This window comes from Perca fluviatilis, chromosome 8 (assembly GCF_010015445.1).
Source record: "Perca fluviatilis chromosome 8, GENO_Pfluv_1.0, whole genome shotgun sequence".
NCBI lineage: Eukaryota > Metazoa > Chordata > Actinopteri > Perciformes > Percidae > Perca > Perca fluviatilis.
The window spans coordinates 25,283,832-25,302,340 of NC_053119.1; the positions used below are offsets into that span (position 1 = coordinate 25,283,832).

At 41.0% G+C, this 18,509-nt stretch overlaps 1 protein-coding gene across 1 annotated transcript in view; it reads right to left on the reverse strand.

The window, feature by feature from the left end:
• Nucleotides 1-10,126, reverse strand: part of slc1a2b (solute carrier family 1 member 2b) — a 31,717-nt gene extending 21,591 nt beyond the window's left edge. Inside the window, exon 1 of the mRNA XM_039808844.1 lies at nucleotides 9,898-10,126. The gene's annotated coding sequence lies outside the window, so the exon portion shown is untranslated. The remainder of the gene's footprint in view (nucleotides 1-9,897) is intronic.
• Between the last annotated feature and the right edge of the window lie 8,383 nt (nucleotides 10,127-18,509).

Sequence of the window (18,509 nt, forward strand, 5' to 3'; positions counted from 1 at the left end):
ACATTGCTGAGAGGGGGGTGATAGGCAAAGAGAGAGAGTAGACAGAGGGAAGGGTGGGAGGAGTGAAACGGCAAGAATGACACATAAAGATAGATGTGTAACAATGTATGGGGGAAGGGTGAAGGAAAAAAGGGGTAGGGTAGAAAAGGGAAGGTGTGGCTCATGAAGGTAAGGATGGAGACAAAGGAACGGAATGGCAAACAGATGAGAAAATAAGTGAAGACGGAGAGAAAGCGTTGGACATAGGTCAGATGAAAGCAATCAATTGAAGTGGAGAATGAGATGGAGCATGCCTCTACATAAACAGTATATGAGTGGCTTCTGTGTTATCAGGTTATCTGTGGATACATGAAAAGCTGACATCTGTGTTGGGCAGCTGGGGAATGGGATTAGTGCACAAATCACATCTCATACATCGCTAGACTCACCTGCCACACTCTCAAATCTAAATATGCGTTGACGATACGTGCACTTACTCTCACTCTCTAACCCTGCTCTCGCTCACATTTTGTGTACAAGTACAATACATGTAAATGCAAGCATGTGCGCACACACAGACTGTCTGTGGCCATAAATCTCAGTTGGTCCAGTCCTGTGGTATTCGAGGTGGGGTGAGTGGGTTACTGTCTCACTAAGGGTTTGCCAATAAGAGGGATAAGGAGGATGGATGTTCTCTCACTAATTAAACACAGGAGCCTGTAGGGACTGAGCGCAGCCCCGCTCTCCTCACACCACCCTGCAGTGATGACAGAAAGGGCATTCCTGCACACACACACACACACACACAGGCTGATATTCAATGGACATTTCTTTTTAGTGGTTATAGGGTGTGTTAGGTCAGGTGAAGAACAAGACAAGTTGAAGCTCTATACAGTTAAAAAAAACACTAATGTCAACAAGGGAAGCAACCTTTTAGAGTTTTCAGGTTCATATTTGCAGGTAACTATTTACTGCAGGTAAACAATGTTATATTACCAGTACAGTGCACCTTAAACAAAAGTACTAAACGCAGAGTATATACTGTAAATCTTGCAGTCATATACTGCACTGGCTGCTCTCTATACAACCAACTGAAATTCCTGGGCATACATTACAACTAATGTGCCATATGGTATCTACTGGCTGGATGCCATGCGATGCTTATTACTGTAAACAGAGGTTGAAACATATGTAGACAAGGCCCATGGTGATGTTATCGTATGTACATTTCTATAAGGTCTTTATAAGCATTGTGTTTTTTATCTAATTGCAACATTCTCTGTCTGTGTATCGCACTGAGGAAAGCACACCACATCAAGGATGACCAGAAAACGATGGGGAAGCATATCAGGAAAGCACGGAAGTGTGACAGAGCTGACAGTCTCTTACACTCTCATTCTACTATGTGCATTTCTCTTCCTCATTACACACTCTCCTTCACGTCTTTCCCTCCTTTTCTCTGTTTTTCTTTCTCCTTCTCTCTCACTCACACATATACGACATGTCATTGCTATCACATCACACGTCGCATTCATCTGCTGTGCATGTCTGACAGAAAAACACATTTTCGGCAGAGGCTGATATCTGGAACCGTGGTCTTGTTTCTAGGCACCGAAGCACACGGGTTACTAGCAAACACGTGGAGTATGAAAACGCTGGTGTGAGCCTGAGTGTTTGCCAACTGTTTTGGTGCAGCAAACTGAATTTTAAACAACAAATCCAATGATGCGTGAAGCGAAAACATCATAAAATAAATCTGGACAAATAAAGACTGAAAGGGATCCAAGAAATATGTTTGGGTTGTCTTTAAACAATTACTTTTATTCACCCTTTTAGAAAAGCAAAAGTTCAGCTTGTGCTATAAACCTAAGTCGACCTCTAACACTGCCAGCCTGCTTTCCTTTCAGGACCCCTTCACTGACACTGTTCTTTCAGAACCACATGTATGTATACACATGGCCCTTGCCCTAACCCTATCCCTTAAATGTTTTAAAAATAAGAGCTAAAATAATCTATTACTGACTGCTGTTACACACAAAAAGCCACAGAGGGACCTCTGCTGCTCCTCACTTTATTGTTTTTCTTTCCACGTCAGTATTCGCTGCACACTTTATCAAACTATGTAAATATTTCTTCAGTCACACGCAGCACTGGAATGCCATTGAGAGCGAATGCGCTCGCTTCGGCTGTTTCCATCACCTAATTATGACAGCCCGCCTATAGTCACAGTCAATCCTTATCAGAACCTCTGGGGAAAAGCTTTTTTTTTTTAACACATATCCACTGTTTCATCCCAGTCACAGCCAAATCCCCAGAGCACACTCATCTTAGGGCGCTCAGAGGATGGTAAACCCCCTTAAGTCAAGATTTAAAGCATACAACACAAATTCCCCGAAATCCTGGTTCACTGTAATCCTCTACCACTATACAGTAAGAGGAGCCAGGATTCCCAGTGATGTCAAGTTCAGTGTGGATACAAAAGGATTCTGTACGGTGTACAGTGTGCAAAACGGATTTGAATATACTAGATAAATCTTAATGAATTCAACTTGACATAAAACTTTGACAATATGAGCTTTTCTCTTTCTCTTTCTCAGATAGAGATAGATAGATAGATTTATTAGATAGATAGATAGATAGATAGATAGATAGATAGATAGATAGATAGATAGATAGATAGATAGATAGATAGATAGATAGATAGATAGATAGATAGATAGATAGATAGATGTAGCTCCTAATTAACCAGTGCATAATGTTGTGAGCCAAAACCCTCAAACAAAACCCTCTCTGTGTTCATCAGCCATTGAGGCAAGCCACTCTTGGAACACGCCACCGCTACTAGAATAATGGGCCACTTTACAGGCCTCCAAGTTAGTTAACAGACTCTAGAGCTGGGAAACCGCTAGCACAGGGTTCATGGGGAGGAGGGGCAAGTTGATTGTTTCCTTCGTTTTTGTTTTCGTAACCCCCCACCTCTTTCTCTCCTCTTTTAGTTCTGAAAAGCGGGCTGACAAACATGCAATGAAGGGGTTGTTGTGTGTTCCGCTGGACAAGTGGGTGAGGTAAACAAAACTAGACTGTAGGGTCTATCAGCTGGGCTCGTCGGGATGGGATAGGCTGAGCAGTGGGGAGCAGCACCCATGCAGAGGGAGGATTGGTCGGGGGGTCTGTGAAGTAGGAGGGGTGAGGGCTGTTTTGGGGGGAGTGGGTGAGGGTAAAGGGTCCTGAGCGAGGGAGAGCAAAAGGGGGTATCCGGAAGAAGTGGGAGGTGGACATGGGTGCTGAGGTTACTCCTCCGAGTGTGGGCATTGTATTTGGTGCCGAAGTTCTCATGCATGCCCTGTGTTGGCTTCCTAAAATGTCTGAAAGTGATGGAGCTCTCCGCGATTAAGTGGACAAGTGGCAGCTCTGCTCTGCGCTCCCACAGCTCAGGCTATTTACATACTCAAGGGGAACATTAATGCCGGCCGATCCCCCAGAGCTGAACAAAGAAGCACACAAACCTGCCTCAGAGGCCCATTACGCACTTAATTGAGGATTTGTGGAATAGTAAAAAGGGGCAAAGGAAGAGGAAGGTGGGTGAGACGGGGAGGGGTAGTGGGTGAAGGGCAATGACACTAGTTTTACTTAGATTAACTTTAGTACATAAAGTTTCTGTGTTCCTGGTCGGGTCAATACTAATGGCCGGAGGATCAAATGTGAAAATGATATCTAGATACATCTTTGTCACCATACGGAAACTCTAGGCATCATCAAATCCTTTTGTTTATTCATTATTTACCCTCTCCCTCCTTATTCCCCATTCACTGATGCTCCCATTATCCTCATTATGAAACTGTCATAAAACAAACTTTACTCTATAAAGGAAGGATGTGAGGAGAAAAGCAGCAAGAGCAGCTCCTACAGGATAAGTTAAACAGAAACTATAAGTATATTTGAAATGGTCTTATGTTTATGAAGAGTCAAATGTCCAGTAATCGAAACGTTCAAACGTTTATAACATATCTCAAGTGAACATTTCTTTCTGCTTAATTGTCTTATATTAAGGTAGTATTGTCTGTGTGTTGAGGCATAAGGTTCAAAGAGCAATGGTGTAAACCAAAGGTAGCTGATCTGACAGCCAGTGTGAATCTGTCAGAATGCATCTTGTGACAAATGTTCAAATGAAGTCTTCTATTTGTTTTGAACGAATCACTTGATGCGCTTTGATTATGATTCTTTTGTTGCCCATAATGGACTGATTGTTCTCAATTGCATGGTCTCTGGTGCCAAGACCTATGGTGCCAAGAGAAATGGTCCCACCCCGTTTAGCCCCCTCTCCTCTTTACCAATCACTCTCAGAGCAATTCCGTGACTCCCTCTGCTGACCTGAATTCCGACGTAGCAGGTGCCAATGGGATGTGGGTGGTTTGGGGTTTTTTCGGGGAGGAGGAGGAGGAGGACAGTGGCAGTGGTGAATGGCTTGGGTGGGATGAGGCCTTTACAGTACCACAGTAAACACTGACCACCACCCAGTATGGAAATGTGTGTGTTCTGTTGAGTCCTTTTGAAAAGGAGGAATGAAGATTGAAATATCGGAAACCATTGGAGCAGATCAATGTGCTATTAACCAGTTTAAGTAAGTCCAAATTTGCTCGACTTGTGGAATCTGTAAGCAATTCGCACACGTGGGGGCTCTGACCATGACTTTTGTGTGTACCAGATGAGACCAAACTAAAAATTCCCACATGGTGTTTGTACTGGCTACTCAGCATTTTGTACCTCATAATAATTTACTTCACTTTTACACAAAGTACTAGAAAGTTCTAGAAAGTAAATAACATCTAATTATATTAAAACATCTTGACGTGATAAATCACAGAGTAGTAGTATAATTTATAATTTACTTTTTTTCTTGTCTTTATTTTCTTATACAAGATATTTTTTTGTATTTGTATATACATAACATATTTGGCTGTTGAATTGTAAACTGTTGGTACTTTAAGAAATATTTTCTTTTCATCCTATCTTTGAAATTCATACTATTTTGTCTATTTGAATGTGTTTTATAAATGATTGGTTTTTTTTAATATGCAAGGGGAACCTTGCCATGTCTGTCCTGCACTACCAGCTCACCAAGGCAAGTTCCTGAAAACATGTCTTGTGGTAACAAAGTCAACTCAACCCAACTAAATCTCCATCTGTATTCACCATATTTTTGCTAAGTGACAAAGACCCACAGTTCCACTTTTGGAGGTGATGTCCCATCCCTTACACATCAACACCGACAATATGGGCAGTTTAATGAACACTGCAGTCTCATAGCGAAACTGAAGAAATGCCTTGACCATGGCCAGCGGAGATCTATCGTTTTGCCGCCCAGCAGCAGACTCGCTAGTGAATGCCTGTGTTTCTGTTCCTGTGCAGTCATACAGAAGTGAAGGGAACCGGGCTCTTTGTTTGGTCAACCCATGGGAAAGGCCTCACTCTGTTCTGCTCTCTGAGAACCAAAACACTGATTCTATAGGCAAGACTTAAAAAAGAAAAAGAGCATGAATCCCACATATTAGGAAGATTCACACCAGGAGTAAAGCGATGAGGAGGAGATAAATCGCAATTCAAGGCCTGAAAAGCAAAGGAGTACGAGGGAAAATCAAGTGCAGAAACAAATGAAATTGGATGATATTAAGGCAATTAGGAAACACTGAAATAAAAGAAACAGCTAAGGGAAGAGATAAAAGGAGTATTGAGAAAGTGAGAAAAAGAGAGACAGAGATAGACGAGCATGAGGGTGGTAACGAGTGAAAAGAGGAGCTGGATGGTACTTTGGCAGCTTCAGCGTGTTCCCAGGAGGATTACTCAAGCACTCGATGCCACAGACTGCCAACAAGACCACAGAGAAGCTCCATGAAGGGAGACCCACAGCCACACACATACACATCTCCGTGGCTGTCTGAATATCGGTGTCTGTTTCACCTGTTGCCTCTCCTCCCTCTCTTTTTCACCCCAGTTGTACTGTCCTTTTCTCTTCCTTTTTCTTTCATTCCTCCACTTTTCCCAGCATGTTCCCCGCCTCCCTTTCCTCACTCTCTATCTTTCTCACCCTTCCCTTCTCTGCAGCTTCAGCAGGCAGCAGCGAGAGAAGAGGTTTCACTTGGCCAGCCACAGACAGGTAACATATGCTCCATCTTCAGGCTGCCTGCGCGGCCCTTTTTACGTCCTATGTGTCCTCGCATGGGAGAAACAACCCCACCTTTTACACCACTCGGTCACTCCATTCTTTGGCTGTTCTCTTTTCAACCAAAGAGAGAGTTTAATATTTTACTGTCTATCCTCCCCATCTTGTTTCTCTTTCTGTCCCTCCCACGTTTTAAAGCCACTCTCCCACTCTATCTAACACTTCTGGCAGTGTAAAATCTCAGTTTGTCTGGCAGAAACTTCAGCGTTTCCACATTGTTCTCAGGTTTCATTGCTTTTCTTAGGCGCTAAACTGAACTGAAGAACATTATGGAGCAGTGTACAAAATATGAAGGCAGCAAGGAAAATAGGCCAGCACTATCTGCTGCCTGCTTGCTCTGTAAGTTGTCAGGCGTTATGTAAAATTATAGCTAATTCTCGCTATGAAAACAAGACCATATTATCACATTCTACCCACTGCATGTTAACATCCTATAGGAATTTAATTAATCTTTCAGTTTGCTCTACAGTGTCAACGTAATTTTCTTTTCATCAGTTCACGCCTGCTTACTGCTGACGGCTCATTTGGTCTACCATTCCCAAACATCTATGAGTATTACTGACAAATCCATCCAATGGATTGTCCTCTCATTATTTCTCAAGCACGGCCGACTACTTTAATCAATCCATAAAACTGTTGAGATCGATTGGTAAAACTTAACTTCCACAGTAAAGACCAGTCAGTGAAGAAGCTATCAGGTAGCACATTGATTTTTTTTTTTTGCCCGGTGTGCTGTTACTTCCTTTTCCTTTCTCTGTTATTTAAACCTGGCTCGCATTTCTCCACAACTAACCTCCCACTAACTGTACGCATGTGTGTACCTCACAGTAGAACAGCTCAAATTAAACACAACTAACAAACACATGTTCATGCAAAAAATCTTCTCTGCCCTGAGTACCCCGGGCGAGCGATGTCTACCCTAATTAAAGTAACGTCTTCACAGATGGCTAACATAACAGATTCCAAGAAATATGATTTTTAACTCGTTTCACTTCCAGTGGGAGATCAGCGACGCTGCGGGGTTGTGTCTGGGCGTGGGATTGCCTCTGTATGCTGTCTTGTGCATGTATGCATGCATGCATGATTACTTGGATGCATTTATGCTCAGAAGGGTTGACACTTCCAATGATGGTCTTTTGATCATTAAATTTTAGAAAGAAAAAAAAACTAACACAGGTTGTAATAAACTTGTTACTATAACAAACACAGGTACAAAATGACATCACACAATTCATTTAGATTCAGAGGTGTCTCATTAACGAGAGACTTGGATGTTAAATCTTATTATATCTAAAAAAAGGAATTTCAAGTAATCCAGAGAGAATTCATCTAATGTTGCATTTACTTTGACTAATGCAGTCTATTTAAATGTCGCTAATAACATAAAACAACAGAAGAATATTAAACAGAATGTTTCCTAGAACAGCATACAGCCAGACATAAACACCCAGGAAATCATTTGTTTCTATTATTTTGCCGGAACATGCAGGTAAAAAGGATTAAAAGAGCACTCCCGGATAAAAGTCTCTGCATAAATTCCCTTACACTAATGATGTTCTTCTTTGTGAACTAATGCAAAATATGTGCATAATGGACCCAAACAGACTCCTATGGATGTGGATGTACATTCTGGTTGCTCTGGCTGCATTCACAGCATGTAACCATGTCACATGATAAACACATACCTTCATTTGTAAAAAAAAAAAAAATAAATAAATAAATAAAAATGATTAAAATACCGCCCCTACAGACTCAGGACATTAAATGACTCATCCTGCCTTTCAGCATGTATGAGCTTCTGTTGTGCTCATTCATGTAAGGCAGCAAATGCCACAGTACAGTAGTTTAGAGAGCAGCCTCTGGGAAAAGGACAAAACGCGTTAGCTGCATGGACACTTTCCTTTACAGATTCTCCAAGCAATTACACTGAAGGCCAAGGCCTCTTCAGATCCCAGCCCTGCCACACAATGCACATGGCATGCCGCCAGTTCCTCTGACCAGGACCACCAGCGGAAGATAGCGCGCCCATTAAAAACCCAACACATACAATGATCTCCAGTCAGAGAGAGCACGGCACCACCTCCTCTCCAGTTTTCATGCATCAACATGCAGTTGACAGACTCATCCACGTACACGTTTTTTTTCCAGTGGCAAGCCAAGAGTAATGCTGAAGGCGATCAACTGAAGGTGCCATGAGAGTTGGTTTCCATGGTGACATTGATGGTGTAATTGGAAAAGTGTGTGTGTGTGTGTGTGTGTGTGTGTGTGTGTGTGTGTGTGTGTGTGTGTGTGTGTGTGTGTGTGTGTGTGTGTGTGTGTGTGTGTGTGCGCGCGCGCGTGCGTGTGTGCGTGTGCCCGTGCGCGAACGAGTGCTCGCGTTTTAATATGAAAGAGGGAATGGACTGCAACGATTGGCTCAAGAGGTGGGTGGCGATAGTAAGGATTCTTTCTCGTGCTGTTTAACTCTCTTATAATGAAAAAACAAACCTGCGGCAGTGGACACAGGGAATGCCATGGACTACTCCACTGCATAAGCATTGTGCAAATAAAATATGCAATATCCTCTGTCTCTTCCCCGAGGCCCATATATACGCTACAAATTATTTTCGAGGGAACACTGCAAATCACAATGCAGACGGTTTATTTTTTTTATTTGTTTTCTCAGATCCAGCAAGTTTACAAATAATGTATCTACATTATGTATTAGTGAACCTGTAGAGCGAGACTAAAAAAAAAACTTTGTGAACTCAGGTTATAACTTGTTGACTGATTTATAATCAAAACACGTTAGTCGCATCTGGTGTCTAACTGAGATTTATTGCACTCATGAAGTTGCCAAGAAATGGCACAGGGTAGTTGTAAATGGAGTGGACGTCTCAACTGTTTCTATGAAGCTTTTAAAGTTATAATCTACGGGATAATTCACTTCAAAGCGACATGTCTTTTTCTTCTTTTGAAACATCCAACAGGAAGATGTTGTGCGTTTGGCAAGTGGAACTCTTCAGTTTAGTTAAGAGAATGCTGCTTTGGGCACGAGCAAACACACACACCAGAGCCAGAGATTCAAGAAACAGGTTTTTCCTGGAGATTGTAGCGCTGACATCAATTTCTCATACACATTTTAATTATTCCCAGTGATGTAACTGTAACTGGCAGGGCATAATGATAATTTGCCTTGCATCTATACAGCATATCACTTCCACTTGTATTTGATGCATGCACGTCTGAGGTTAGTATGCTACTGTGTGAAGCCCGAATAAAAATGTGAGTAAAGGCAGATCTTTTATTCAAAATATAGGCTAATGTAAAGTAATGCAATGTGCAGCGCGAGCCACTATAGCGCTCCGGGACTTTTCACTGCAGGTTGCCACCTCCACGGCTTAATCAATCAGTAGCCAATCTATGAAATACGAATATTGCGCAAAGGAAGACACCCAAAAGTTAATTTAAGGGAGATCTTCTGGTGTTTTCTTGTATTCTTAAATGGTTTACAAGCATGCAGTACTTTCTCGATTAAAGCAATTCATTACTACATTTACCCGTGACTTGTTGTGATGATAAACAAACAAATGAAGCTACAAATCACGGTCAAGACAAGCCGTGCCTCGATCTCCTCGTCATCTCCACCATTGCGCGCGCATTTGATCCTGTTTGCAAGCTAAAAGTAAAAAAAAAACAAAAAAAAAACAGCATCTTACCTTTGTTGAAAAGCAGGATGAAAAAAGTTTTTGGTCTTGTCCCCTCGCAGGATCTTTCCGTATCCGCCTCAGAGGTGTTGAGCCACAGCGAGCTGCAGGGCGCACAGCGGTCCAGGACAGGAGCGCTTCTCACACCAAACGGAGGGCTTTTCTGTTCGTTAAATCCGAGGAGCTGCGCCGCTCAACGATCCCACTGAATGAGCTCTGCCTCACCTCACTCTTCGGCGCTTTAGGACTCCCCCACCCACCTCCGCCCGTTTCCCCCCTCTTTGTCTCTTCGGCATGGGAATAGCAACTCCCGTTGGTTGAGGATGTAGCCTATAACGTACCCTTCTTTCTCTTTCTTCTTTGTCTTTCTCAGCCACTATGCCAATCACACCCTGGTTTGCAAACATATCCAAGTTGTTGCAGAACCTGTTCATAAGAGGTGTAGTGCAAAATATTTTTTATAAATTCCTTAAGTCAAATCATGTATTAACATGCAGAGAGTGTGCTGCGGGGTTCTCAGCCTCTCATCCCCATATTGCTCTGGCTTTGATGTTTTATGACGTTTATTTTGTTGCTAGAGAGTGCAGGCTGAAACTCATTAAAGTCAGTGCTCGATGTCCGTGCATCCTGCAGCGTCTTCCTAATCTGTACATCATGTAGGCTACTGCAGCTCTAACTTATGCGATTGCAATTCAACAGAAAAGCAGTCAGTCAGTTAGTCACTTAAACTGAAGTACACATTGAGAACTGATGGATACCTGTGAACTGCAAAAAAAAACAAAAAATAAACACAAGATGAATAATGCTAGTCCAAACCATGGAGGAGAGGGATTTCGGAACAATTTTGACTCAGATCAGTACATATGCCCCCCGTTTTTTTGCTTTACTAATGACTCCATAAGTCTTTTTTTGGCCATTTATGGTAGTCGAGTGAGGTTGAGGACAAAGAAGAGGACGAAAGAAAAAATCATGGGAATAAAAAGGGGAAAATAATGGAAACATTACTGCAACATGTCTTTGATTCATGTCTAGTGAAAACTCATCATATTAAGTATTAACGATTATTGTCATTTGTGATTTTTCAAAGAGGAGAAACGAAGGAAAGAGGAAAAGTAGTTGGGACGACAGGTTGGCAGGTCATTTTGCCAGAGGCAGGGCAATATTTTGGAGACACTGGGCAATATTTTAGCAGGTTGAGGGTGATATTTCTCTCTTGTAAGGCGACTATGGACCCTGTCCTCACAAGAATAACAAAGGCACTGGACAAAAGGCATCAAAATGTCTTTTGTTTACCTGATAAGGTACTCTAGGGCGCTGTACAAAATGACAGTGACTGTGGAATTAAGGGGTCAGTATTCTTCATCCAGTTCTTGTATGATTGTCAAACAGGTCCTAAAAGCCCTTCTCCTACTAAATTCTCCAACATTTGAATTGGGGGGGAGGAAGGCTAACAGTTTTCATAACTTTACAAAACACGTCCACTTCCAGCAGGCCCTGTGTGCAGAGGTGACAACATCTGAACAGTTACAAACACTTTTATGTTCGGACAACACTAATAAACATTCATTTCCAAGAATCCCCGGCCTTTAGGGGAATGTTGTTATAGAGCCACAGAACCTCAATGAGAGGAGTTTAGGGTGGATGGATTGGTCATCAGAGCATCCTATTTCCTACAACAACAAAAAATCAATGTTTATCGTTCAACCTACCAAAATCTGTAAACTGCCCATAAACTGATCTGTCAGGAGAGAGCTCTGTTGAGAGAGGAAAACCTCCCCAGATGGTGTTGTAGCAGCGCTCGAGGTCATCTTCGAATTGCTCGTCAGACTACTCATTAGAGAAGGTAAAACTCAATTGTTATAGCAATTATATTTGGGTCAGTGCTCTGTTTGCCTTTAAAGCTCATTGGGCAGCAACTGAGAGCATTTGGAGTAATAAGAGCAAATCCCCCAAAGTGCTCAAAGAATTAGAAATAGAAATAGAAATAGAAATAGAAATAGAAATAGAAATAGAAATAGAACCAGAGCCAGACGCTGACTAAGCCATGTGAGTGGCGGAGCACCTATTCAACTGAATTAATATTCCACTTCTGCAAAGTGATTAAATGCAAAGTTTGCATTTTGGGATCATCAGACCCACTCGTTTTAACATTTGGGTGAGGCTTTCTCTGTGTGTAGTGCACTGGCTGTTGTGTGGCAGAATTTGTGTGGGCAGCACAGATAACATTTAAAGTGCTCCTATTATTATATTATCATATATTTTGCTCATTTTCAGGTTCATAATTGTATTTAGAGGTTGTACAAGAAAAAGTTTACATGGTTTAATTTTCAGAAAACACCATATATTTGTTGTACTGCACATTGCTGCAGCTCCTCTCTGTGTGTTGAGCTCTCTGTTTTAGCTACAGAGTGAGGCATCTCACTTCTACCCCATCTTTGTTGGGAGTCACACATGCGCAGTAGCTAGGTAAGGACTACTAGCCAGTCAGAAGTCAGAGTATGAGGGCATGCCATGCTAGCAGCTAGCCTAGGCGAGCATCATAGCGTGTGTTACAAAGTGATGCACGTTTGTCTCTGAAGTAAAGGCTGGACTACAACAGAGCTGTTTGGAGCAGTTGGTGAACAGTGTTTTCTGTTGGAGATGGTAAGTCCCACTTTGGGCTTTTTCAATTTGTAACCTATAACATGCACAAAAAAAGATATATATAACACAATAAAGGAAAGGGAAAACGCCAAAAAGCATAATATGAGCACTTTAATTAAAGATACATTAAAAGTTGTTATTATTAAATCCACTAAAAATCTTAAAATGTATGGCAAGGTTCCAGCGTTATTGGTCATCCAGATCCAGGCATTACGACAGTAATCTGCTTGCTGGGTTATGTGCTTCATGTTGTTGGACAAAAGTTGCAGTCCCAGAAAAACTATCCTTTACCTTCACCTGTCAGTATGCGGGTTATCTGTCATCAAGGTGTTAGGATATCTAGAACTACATGTATGGGGTTAAAGATAACTGGATTTGCTGTTTTGCACGTTGTCTACAAAGCTTGTACCTTGAGAGTAACATTGCAGCAGCACAAAAGGAGCAGCTCATTAAATCAATCCATGGTCACGCAGGCGTCAAATGTTTGCTATAATCTGCTGGGTATAAAATGGTAGCATTGGAGAGGTTTTTGAACGCACAATCAGGCCAAAGAAAATTCACGCACGCTGTCGTATTTACTTACAATAAACTTTTATTTAGGTTAAACCTTAGGTTTTACCTGATGGTCTGAGGACCAAAACATTGTATTTAAAAAAAAAAAAAAAGGCTTTTACAAGTAAATAGGACAGTGTGCGGGATTCTTTTGAAGGCGTTTGTGAGCCTTCACAGTCATGAATGCACGATCAGAAATGGCATCAGGTATTATACATCTGAGGTGGGAAAAATGCATCCTACTGTAGGTCGGTGGTGAGTGAGCTCTAGTGTGCACAAATGTGCTTTATCTTAGTCTAAGATAGAACAGGCATGCTTTGCAAAAGCAGGGTGATTGATGTGATGAATGAGATGTAAGTATTTTGTGGGGCAAAGGACAGTTAAACAACATCCACAGCAAAATGTGTTTGTGCTGTATTTTTCCTCACACTATCAACCCATCTCAGGTAACCATCTGATTGCAGCTGAGTATCGGTGCACTTCATGGTTAGCAAATTGCTACAGTTAGCTTGTTAGGATAATATAACTGATGGCTGTTGTTGTCCCAGGTCATTGGCTCCATGCAGCTGCAATAAGCCCTCCATGGCATTTCAGGAAATAGCCAGCCTTCCCCTGGGTTTGGCTTGCCCAGGAGACAAAGACAATCATCTGGGCCTCCAACATGTGGATTTACCAGACTGGACTGTGAAGGATAGTCAATATGAAAATGTGAGAATCCTCTTCTGTATGCAAAGCAGCAGGGAACCCAGGGCGAGCTTCCTTTGAGAAGCCTTTGTCCGACCTACAGGAAGCAGCAAGTTACCTCACCTTCACATTGGTCAGTTAACTATTTTCTTCTTTGAATTTGCAGGTTACTGTCGTTCACTGGATGTGCTCTGCCAGCAACACCAAAAGCTACAGATAAAAACAGGACAGCAAAACACATTTGTATAATGCTACTTTTCACCTTTTTAAACTGGATTCAACTTTTATTTTTTATTTTTTATGTTATGCATTTTAACAAGCTGTTTAGGGGAGAAATCCTGATATACAGCTACCATTTGCACCTGCCCCTGTAGAAAGGGTACGTTAACCCTAAAGGGCTTGGGCCAGTGTTGACGTCCTCTTAGGAGCAATAAGAAAACCTAAAAGTGTTACGAGGATGTTCAAGGGCAATAAATCGGAAAGTCTTCAGAAATACCCCAGGGAGGTTACCTTGGGTGAGGAAGATAATGCAAGTATTGAACTGTGTACTAAGCCTTGTATATTAGAATATAGCTTGCTATATCTCTGCATTCACTTTTTCCGGTTCGCAATGTTTCTCTCGCACACACTCTTTCTCAGTTTAGTCAGTTCAGCAGCAGCAGCAGCCAGAATCCATGCCGGCTTTCTGCAGCTGCTGAAGGAGTCATACTATCACAGCTATAATAAATCATATTGCTACTTCTGGCTGTGCAATTCAGTTGCAGAGCTGCATATGGATGAAAACACAGCCAGGGCTTTACATCAATAGAGCAAAATTGCTTTGTGTCTTGAAACATGGGTGTGTTGTATATTTATTCAGGGCTGTGAAGTGTATGAATGGCTATCTTCCATTTTATATAGCCATATCTGACAGGTAATGACTGCATAATGCCATGCTCTGTTTAGGTTGATACTGTATGTATTAAAAGACTAAAGGGGCTTGAATACGAGTTCTCAGGGTAGCATGATGATTTGCTTAAAATATGATGGGTAAAATGAGGGTAGGGATATTATCACAGGGCAGTAAACACATTACTGCGTTAAGAATAAGGCTAATATTCCTACTGCCAACAAATCCCACCAAAATATCAAAACCAACAATGAACGTATCCTTTCAACAAGTATTTCCCATGTAACCAAAGCCTGGTACACAGTAGCCTTATTTATTCCTCTGTGCCATAGATGTCCATTAAAAAAACATAAATGAGCCCCACTATTGCTCTGGTTGACAAGTATCTTCATTATAACACATGTGGACACTGTACTTTATTCTGAATCAATCCCAGATACAGATGCTAGTGCTGTAATGTGTGAAATAATGTGAAAATATTTCCCAATAATGCACTATTTACTCCTGTTTGAGTAACATTAGCTTAAAGCTATCGTGCCCAACTTTGCCTTAAACATTTGTGACCAATTTTCTTCAGTAGCAACACAAGAAAAAAAAATATATAAAATATATAGACCAGACTTTTAAATGTAAATGTTTCAGCGCATCATTTTAGCAGTCCCACATCATTGTGTCAGACCAGGATACTAACAACAGAGCTGTGTGCGGATCCTTAGTGCCAAAATGTTTTAGTTCTTCTAACAATGAGAACAAAGCACAGAGGCCATCAGTCTAACTGGGAAACTGGACTGAGACCTAAACATTTTGTTTAAGTCTGGTGTCAAGTATTTTGCCCCTCCGCCTCTCCAGCGTTAACCATGACATTCTCATGGTAACATTTTCTCATCATTATCCAGGTACTTTGCTCAGTGTTACATCTCTGTTCCCAGGACAGTCGGGACTTGGTTAAGTGTTGCTCATGTTTCTATGGATGATGCCCTAAATGGGTGAAGGAAAGACAGAAAGGCTTTGATAGATGCCGTTCGCAGTTCGTTGTCGCGGTTTTGCATGCCAATTGTGATCTTATATTATTCACAATACGTGTATGGCTGGGTGTTTTTTGAAAGATTAGGACTACAAAGAAAAAGAACTATGGTATATTGTAAGATACTTTTTAACAGATCTTAGAAAGTTCTTATGAAGGTAATTAAAAGAAAAATGTTACAGCACTGACAAATGATAAGTAAATGTAATATAGTACAAATAAAAACAAATAAAAGTTAACAAACCCACATCCTAAAATTTGAAACTTGAAAAAAAAGTCCACCGCACTCCAGAGTTTTGGGTCGTGACAGCACAGATCACCTCTGGTGAGAAAATTAGACCTGGGAGATGTGGCGACCTCAGGCTATGCTCAGGCTTAGAAGGTTTTAGAAAACCTATTCTGGGCCCTGTCTAAGTCCTGCGTTAAAATAATAACTAGGATACATTTTTTAATTTATTAAAGCATTTATGAGAGTGAAATACTGCCAAGACAGGTGTTTGTCATATCTACAGTATCTCTATATCTTTTTAAAAGTCTGACTGCCATGTTTTAGACAGCTGGTTGGGCGAGGGAAAGGGAAGAAATTCAGTTAAAGAAACTGTTGAAAAAATTGTGATTTACATTTCTACTGTCTTATTATTATTACAACTGTTTGCATATGAATACCATATTATACTGATTGCAATCTAAACAACATATCATGGAGCCATCAACTGTCCTTGTCTGAGCACGGTATGATGCTGAGGAAAGAGCAGGTGCTCCCTGACGGAGATAAAGAAAGACATTGACTTTATTATGACTATATGTATATTCCACTTCTTATTACAAAAGCAGCTATAGAGAGTCATATTTTGTGCCTTGCTGTAAGTGCTAGAATTTGACTCCTACTTACAAGTAAACAGGTTTTGAGATAAGTCCAGTGTTTCTGTCCGTTCCTTGATAATTAATTATCCTAACAGAAACAAAAGTACGAAATGTGTGACTTTGTCTATATGAGAGATTTTATCTGAAGATAGCGAATAACATAACTCTTGTTTGCATTTTGCTGTACTCTATATTACATGGATGTTTCTTATCAGTTTTAAGAATCAAAGACAGAATTGTAGAAGGAAGTAGGTTTTGCGGACTTGGGTCACATCTCCTCTTTTTCACACTTTCACACTTTCTGGGTGCTCAAGATTAGGATATGGTGGTGGGGAATGTATGGCTGCAGTGAACAAAACTAGCTGTGATGACTTTTATAGCTTTTAACACAGACGTGCTGGCTTCATAGTGCTGTGATTTTATGAATCAAAATGCAAGGCCCAGGTCGGCCATGGGCAGTAAGAGAGAATGGTCATTTTGAGAATATCCGCCAGACACTGAACTGCTCGTGACACCCCACTGCACCAAGGTAAAGCCCCAAACATCAGTAGGCTACTCATACTAATTAGCCACTTTATCAAGTTCCCTCATAGATTTCTGAACAATTACGCCCCTGCTTTTCTCTTCCTTACAGCATTTCATTTGGTCCTTTTTTTTGTCATCCAGACTCTTTGTCCAGTCTACACAACGGTTTAATCAAGACTGCATCTCAAAAATCAGTTCTTTCCTGTCTCAGGTTTACCTTGAGAAAGTCATACAATGTTCATATAAAAATAAGAATGTACATTTTAGAGTTGATTTTAAAGCTGCACTTATAAATGTTATTTTTTTTCTTTTCTTTTTTTACATTCGAAAGTGTATCCGTGAATAACATGCTCCATATGATTGGGAAAATGTGTTTTTTTTATTTACAATATATTAATTTTATTAATAATGAATGAAATTAGTATATGTAGTCTGAAAGGCGTCACTGGTCTTTCTTTTTCTTGGCTTTCTGGTCTGCAAACCCACTCATCATTTCTACCAATAGCAGAAAGCTGTTGTCTTTGAAAAAGCCCTGATACACAACATGAACACATGAAACACTACCTGCCTATAACGGACAGTTAGCAACTAGCAGCTGATGAACATAGTGGAACATTTAGAAGCAAACGAGGCAGACATTTCTCAGAGTTGACCAAACCGGCTTAAAAGAGAATGAATATTAAACTTACATGGGTCAGGTTTCCAATGGCATCTGTGTTTTAAGCCGACGTCTCCTTCCAGGCAGCGCTGCCTGGAAGGCACTAGGATTAGGCAATGGTTATGGTTATGGTTATGGTTATGGTTATGGTTATGGTAACGGTAACGGTTAGGGTTAGGGTTAGGTGCCTTGAAGTCAACGGTCGCAGCGCTGTCTGGAAGGAGACGCCGGGGGCTTAAAACACCATCGAGCCTCCAAATTAATGATAATGCTGCTGGATGTGTAAATAGGCTACTGTTTGCTAACGCGTCACCTTAACAACTTTATTAGGTGATAAAAAGTCAGTGTTGTGTTTTCAGCTTTCTATGCTGCCTTCAAGTGGATAAAAGATCAATAATGTGCAGTTAAGATTTTACTAATCAAATGTAAAGCACTTCACAGGCTGGCTTCTTGTTTTATTTCAGATTTTCCTATTCCCTAGAAGCCAGCGCGTAGCTTCAGATGCTCTGCCAGGGTTTCTCTGAAGTGACTGGGCTTTCACAGTCAAGGTCCCTCACTTTTGGACCGTCCTGTCTGAGGATACAAGACGCAATAACATCTTCTAAAAAAAAAAATCTGTAAAAAAACAAACAATAAAAATGCCATTTATTAATATCGGCCCCAATTTTATTTTCATGGCTCCATTATGTCTGTTTTTGTGGATTTTATTTTATTGAGTTTTATTTTATTTCATTGTTGTACCTCTAATTTCCTGATTTTACCTGTCTCATTGGCATAGTTTGTAG